The sequence below is a fragment of the Lycium ferocissimum genome, chromosome 6 (assembly GCF_029784015.1).
Source record: "Lycium ferocissimum isolate CSIRO_LF1 chromosome 6, AGI_CSIRO_Lferr_CH_V1, whole genome shotgun sequence".
Taxonomy (NCBI): domain Eukaryota; kingdom Viridiplantae; phylum Streptophyta; class Magnoliopsida; order Solanales; family Solanaceae; genus Lycium; species Lycium ferocissimum.
Genome location: NC_081347.1, coordinates 11,613,503 through 11,620,985, shown reverse-complemented (window position 1 = coordinate 11,620,985; position 7,483 = coordinate 11,613,503). Strand labels below are relative to the sequence as shown.

Sequence of the window (7,483 nt, the reverse complement as noted above, 5' to 3'; positions counted from 1 at the left end):
AGGGTAAAACCTGCCTGAATCATCTGTGAAAAGAGAACTAGGATGTACAATTTTCTAGTAGGATGTACAATTTGCATTCCTTCAGCTTGTTGAAGGAAATTCTAGTCTTTACTCTTTCTTGTACCTTCTTGGTACTCTTTAAATGAAATCTATTTACCTTTTTCATCAAAAAAAAAAAAAAAGGAAAGCTAGGATGTACAATTGATATCAGGTTGTATATGACAATTTACAGACAAATGAAGCATAAGGGGATAAGGATGATTTCTGAGAATGACACCTCTACATGATTCGAAACTGATTGACTGGTGACTATCCTAGAGTAAATCAGCAGGAGAAAAGAAGCTGATCTCACTAAGGTGACAAAGGAAAACGGAATCCACGTATAAACACTGATGATTATACTGGTGAGCACTTCTGCTCATTGAGATATCCGGATATTTTTGACCTTTAACAGAAGCTCTCATCTCCCCCTTTCATCTGTCTTCAAAAAGTCATGTTGACAAAACTCTTTAAAAGAGATCCGTTTCTCTGCAGATATAAGGAGATTTATCAAATCTTAATGAGGTAGGAAGGCAATACAAATGCTATTGGAAACACAAATCTGCAAACCTGGATCGATAGACAATAGTCTTGAGCACAAGTCAACACAATCCGGGTGCAACTGAGGAAGCATCAGCTCAGAGAAAGGAAGACGTAGAGATGCCTTGATATTCTGCAGTATCTATTTTGTTCCCCTAAAACATAAATAATTGAAGACGGCGAACTAACAAACACAGGAAGGCCTTTGCATTAGAAAAATGCTATTACCTGAACACTAGTTCTACCGTGGAAGGGACGGTAACCATTAAGTAGTTCGAAAAGAATTGAACCAAGACTCCACATATCAACCTGTTCAGAAGAATACGTTTCAGTTTGTCTCATCTGTGTAATAAACATAGCTGTTAATTGATTCTTAACTTGTCATCATATTTTTTAAATTGTAAAATTTCTGGAGCCATGTAAAAAGGGGACCCCACACACTGTTTCTGCAAGGTCGTTCGGATTTAACATTCTGTTCCAAGAATAAGAAGATAATGAGATTGTAAATTATGCCAAGCACCAGTTTGGAAATTCCATATCACGTTTCTTTACCTTGAGAGACCAAAATCAGCAATCTTCAGAATCGGGTCATTCTCCATACTAGATAACAGAATGTTCTGAACCAGAAATGAATTAATTGAGAACAATATCAGACATAAAAATAAATAAGATGAACATCAAGTTTTTTGAGCATAAGTATTCAAAGGTGAACAAATTTCAACAAGACAAAAAGAAGAGAACAATGATGAATAACAACAACAACAACAACAACAACAACCCGGTGAAATCCCACAACGTGAGGTGCCGGGAGGGTAGAGTGTACGCGCACACGACCCATCAAGGTAGGACGGCTGTTTCCGAAAGACCCTCAGCTCAATAGAAAGCATAAAAGCATAAAAAGAGGTCAGATAAGGCCAAGAGATTCAAAGCGATATGAAAATGCAAATAACTAAAGCGACTAAGCCATGATGAAAGCGAGTTTGTAAAGGAGCGAGCTATCACGAGATAAAATAAGATAATCAAAGTACGGGATAACAAATAGTAGGAAATCAAAGCACAAGAACTTATATCGCGATAATGTGACTACTAATATGAAAGGATAAACGTTACTATCTACCAGCCTTCTACCCTAATCCGAGTCCTCCATACCCTCCTATCTAAGGTCATGTCTTCGGTGAAGTCAGAATCGCGCTATATCCTGTCTAATCACCTCTCCCCAGTACTTCTTCGGCCTACCCCTACCTCTCCTGAAACCATCCATGGCCAACCTCTCACACCTCCGCACTGGGGCATCTGTGACTCTCCTCTTCACATGTCCAAACCATCTCAGTCTCGTTTCCCGCATCTTGTCTTCCACCGAGGCCACTCCCACCTTGTCCCGGATAACCTCATTCCTAATCATGTCACTCCTGGTGTGCCCACACATCCATCTCAACTTTCTCATCTCGGCAACTTTCATCTTTTGAACGTGAGAGATCTTAACTGGCCAACACTCCGCCCCCATACAACATAGTCGGTCTAACCACCACTTTGTAGAACTTCAAGTTGTGGTGGCACCTTCTTATCACATAGCACTCCAAGCCGAGCCTCCATTTCATCACACCCTTTTAATACGATGTGTGTGACATCATCGTCAATCTCCCCACCGCCTTGTATAATAGACCCAAGATACCGAAACTACTTGTCTTCCGAATGACACGGGTACCAAGCCTCGCTTCCACGCCCGACCTTCGAGGTCTTGTTTCGAACTTGCACTCCAAGTACTGCGTCTTCGGTCCTACTCGACTGAATCCTTTAGACTCAAAGTTTGACGCCAACCCTCCCGACTTAGCGTTGACTCATTACGAGTCTCGTTGATCAAGACTATGTCATCCGCGAAAAGCATAACACCATGGCACCTCACCTTGAATATGTCGCGTCAATTCATCCATCACCAAGGCAGAACAATGATGAATAAAGAACTTTTTTTTTTATAAAGCAATGACAAATAGAAACTTGCAAAAAACAAAAACAAAAAGATTACCAGATTACCAAGTAAAGAATTGTAAGTCATGTGGCCCCTTGTAGATTGATTATGCCGCTGTACCAAAATTTTTGTAGGGTCTGTGTTAGTACTCTTTATTCATTTCTTATCATAGATATCTAATGCTATTTTCCTTCTTTTTTGGACACAATTCCTACTTTAGGCATTTTCATGCTTCCTTATTCCTTTTTCACCGTATCTCAAGAATTAGGTTCTACTTTTACCTCTCAAACTTCCTTTCTCCTTCTCAATACCATTTCCAAAGTTAAACATTTTTTTCTTTTAATTACAAAAATGGAGTACCCCCTAGCATTTGTAAATTACATGTACATCACACACATTACCTAAAAAATTTCATAGAACTAAAAGTTTTAGCAGTTGAAAGTTTGTTTATTTTATGCATGTTCACCAGTATTAGCCACACTTCATTAACAACGGCCTTTAGGTTTTGTTGCATAAGACCAAACCTAAAAAATCCCGTGCTGGAAGAAGTTAAACCCAGTTAAAAATCTAGATTGTGCGTATTGCAATGTATTCAATTTATGATCATAAGAAACAAAACCTTATACCTCTGGCTTCAAGTCACGATGGATGATTTGGGGCATGCTTAGTACCTCTAGGCCAGCTCCTACAATATAGCAACCAGAATAGCATCAGTTGTACATGAATTGAGCAAGGAAGTCATGATAAGAAAAAGAAAAAGTGAAAAAAAAATTCTAAACAAAAAATTACCAATCTGTTTCATAAAATTTCTAGCTACACATTCTTGAACTCTGCCATGATTCCGAATGTAAGAAGCCAGATCCCCTCCAGCGCAAAATTCCAAGACAAGGAAAATAGAGTTTTCAGCCTGAGGGATAAAGCAGTCTTCTCAAATTAAGAACTGAGGGAGAAGAGCAGTACTAGAGTTTCTGATTGCCATGAATTGATCTTTAAGTCAGACACAGAAGTCATACAATGAATGATTTTTGCACTAAATCTTCTGCCTAATAAATATCAACTTTTGCAAGCTAAACATAAACAAGCCATACACTGACGCATGTCAACAAGACCTTCAAAACTACACCTTCCAAAACCCAAGGAATAAAGTCTATAGGGTTACAACTTTTACTGTATCTAGTGCATTAACTATGAAGCACTAAATTACGTCCGACCAAAAGCTACGACCAAAAATACCTCTTACTTTCTGGAGTGAGTGGATTTCTTAAGGGGTTGCCCAAACTAAAAACATCATATGATATGGACCGGAGGTGGTGGTAGTAGTAGTAGTCATATTCTATGAGATATTATACACCAAAAGCAAGATACACGTATACCCCGTCTTAAATGCAGCCTTTCGCTACTTTAACACTGTTTGCAATTGAAATGAAGCTATTCTTTAATTCATCTACCAGGACTGCTGGCTGGGACAACTTTCAGCCACTATTTGATAATAAAATTTCAATTCATCATCAACATAGCACATATTAAAAAATCACATGCGCGGAGTACAATACCATGCACAAAGCCTTCCTTCTGGACAATTTTCTTTAGCTACTATGCACCCAATATTTTTTTGAGAAGAGATATTATGCACCCAAATTAATTTTTCGACTTGCCGACTAGCACCTTTCTGAGATGGTTGCTCTTTCAGAAACCTTATCTTTCTTTATAAAAAGGTACCACCACCTTTAGACTGGGTTTATCTCTTTTTTCACAAAATATTACCCATCCCTTTCTCATTAAAAGTTTGAAAAAGAAACAGAATTTCTCTTTCTATTCTTTGAAAAGTTTAAAAAAAAAAAAAAATCCCTACAAATTAAGCCAATGAGCCTGCGGAAATTATCTAATGTATCAAGAGAAATTTCCTGAGTCAGTTTTCTTACTTCTTAGCGGTTAACCCTTGCTCCCCCAGTATCAATATTTGAGCCTATATGCTCAATTTTTCAGAATTCTAAATTAAGATAATTGTTCAATAGAGCAAAAGTATGGTCGCTAGATAGCTAAAAGGGAAAAAGCAGAGCGAGCTCTCTTGATACTGTAACTGTGTAACATGGTCTAACACATAAAGAGAAGAGTCTAAACATGAGTGACAAATATTTTCAATTTCTGTTGCTTCAGCTATCTGTATAGACACTTCAAGTCTCACATGTACACAGAAACTAGGCATACACACTACCAATAACCCAAAGAAAGAATGAGAACCTACATATGTGGCACTTTGGCATTAGCATGCTAGCTAATCTATTTCAACTTAGCTAAACAACCGTGAATAGTTTATCCACTAACTACACACTGGTTACACACTTATTCCAACTACAGAACTGATTTAACATAAAAGACAGATGAAATCAGGTCGCAAAGCTCATATCATACAGGCCGACAACACAAACACACCCTTGGGACACAACAAGAATTGAATATAAACCACTAATGTAGTTAGTGTCCATTTCGTCACACAAGAACCAAGTATCCTACGGAAAAAAATTGCATAATCGCAGAAAAAGATAGACCTTTTAATTTCTACACTTTTTGGATTATAGTTGACAAAAGAATATTAACCACAAATTTAAGTAAGATGAAAAAACATTCAGTATATTCTGTAGTGTTCAATTAATATTATTACGCTCTCCGTCCCATTTTCCGTGAAGGTGTTACTATTTCAGGGATTCAAAAAGTTTTTTCGGTGACTACAATTTTCTCAAGCTATTTAAAAATATTTGAAATCATTAGGTATGGTACTTTCCATGTATTTCTCAAACATATAAAAAAAATTAAAAAAATTTAAAGAATCATTTTTTTTTTTTTTGATAACTGTGGTATCCCAGCCGGCTTGTGCACACTTCGACTAAATCCACGGGATACCGGTCACCTAACACCAGCACCAGGTACCAGGTAACTTTGTCCACCACGGCTAGGGCAGATGAGAAGAATCACCTAGTGTTTTTGTCTCAACTGGGCTTTGAACCTAAGGCCTCATAGTTCTCAACCCATTTCATTGACCACTAGGCCACACCCTTGAGTGCTTACCCGAATATACCAAATATTAAGTGTTTTGACCTCCGCACTCGGAACCCCTCCACATAATTGGAACAGAGGAAGTATTATTCTTGGATAACTGAGAAACCAGCTGTTTCCCTCTTAAAACTCGATGAATATTGCCACTGGGCTACCCTTTACCCTTCTCCACTTACACCTACACAACTTAGCCATGCTAACCAAAGCCATCGGGGGCTATTTTCATTTTTATAAGACTTGTAAGGGTGGCTCAGTTGGTTGAGCATGGGGCTTTTATAATGGAGGTCTCAGGTTCGAAACCCCCTGCCTACGACAGCAAGGGATTTGCCTTCTGGGTCGAGCTCATTGCACCGGGGTTGCCTAGTGCGGGTTACCTCTTCTGTGTGGTTTGCGAGCTATTGCACAGAAGCTGGATTTACCCTGTGCGCACCCGAAGGGTAGCGGCTGCGGGTTCCCATGTCATCAAAAAAAAAAAAATTATATATCCAAGTGAAGAATTAATTCACATCAAATGTTACTCCAAAATTCCATCAAAATAGTTTTAGGAAACCTTAAAGCAATTTGGGACTGAGAGAGCACAGGTAAGTGAAAAATATAAGGAAATGGGGATAATTTTATTAAATACCAAAGAGAAATTAAGACAGCACAAACCTGAATTACATCAAAAAGGCGAATGATGTTTGGGTGATGAACAGAAGACAAGAAACTAAGTTCACAGTCCAAGCAATACTTGAGTTGGCGCGTGAGCTTGTGTAGGTTGATTTGCTTCAGTGCTACCACTTTTCCGGTAGTTCGGTGCTTGGCTTTCCACACTGTTGACGATGAGCCACCGCCGAGACGACACGTCAGCGTGTACTCTCCGATTGTTAGTTGATCACCTTCCATTCTATACTCTCTCTCTCTCTCTCCGAGTAGGAGCCAATATTTTTTCTATTATTTCGTCAAATCTCCTGAGTTCTTCTATGCTCATTTTGATCCCTCTTTTTATGTTTTCTGTAACCCGTTGAAGTCCAAATGACACTCCCTCCTGTCCATATTACTTTGTCATATTTATTTTTGGGCAAAGTGTAAATATACCCCTCAGCTTTAGGATTCAGAGAAGATATTTTTATTTATATCCTGTGTAATTTTACAAGAAGGATCTGAGAAGGATAGAACGTACACGGACCTTACACCTAAGTTCGGGGGTAGAGAGATTGTTTTTGAGAGACTCTGGGCTCGAAAGAAAATAAAAGAATTTGAAGCCTGGTAGTAAGAAAACATGATAGTAAAATAGCAAAATTATAAAGCAAATGAAGCAAAAAATAGTAATACACAGTGAAAAAAAATACGATTACTAAATAATACTATTAATAAGAAGAAGCGGCGGGGAGGCTAGCCCCCTACCTCTCCCACACATTCTTATCCCACAGTACCCCGGAGACGAGCCTCCATTTCACCCACCTGCTCCAATATGATGTGCGACATCATCATTCATCTGCCTATCTCCTTGGATTATAGACCAAAGATATTTGAAACTTCCTTTCTTAGATATGACTTGTATATCAATCTTCACTTTCACCTCCGTCTCATGCATCACGTCACTGAACTTACATTCTAAGTGTTCTACTTAGTCCTGCTTAACCTAAACTCTTTAGACTCTAGGGCCTGTCGCCAAACTTCCAGCCTATATTTAACTCTATCGTACGTCTCGTCAATCAATGCTATAATACATACACCACGACACCTTCCATTGAATATGACGTGTCAATTCGTCCATCACTAAGGTAAATAAGAACGGGCTAAGGGCGGATCTTTGGTGCAGCCGCATCTAAGGGCAGATCTTTGGTGCAACCGCATCCTGACCAAGTCTTGGTACATCGTACATATCTTTAATTGCCCTAA

At 38.7% G+C, this 7,483-nt stretch overlaps 1 pseudogene; it reads right to left on the bottom strand.

Moving 5' to 3' along the window:
- Window positions 1-447: 447 nt before the first annotated feature.
- Window positions 448-6,467, bottom strand: LOC132061105 (serine/threonine-protein kinase ATG1t-like; annotated as a pseudogene).
- Window positions 6,468-7,483: the final 1,016 nt, after the last annotated feature.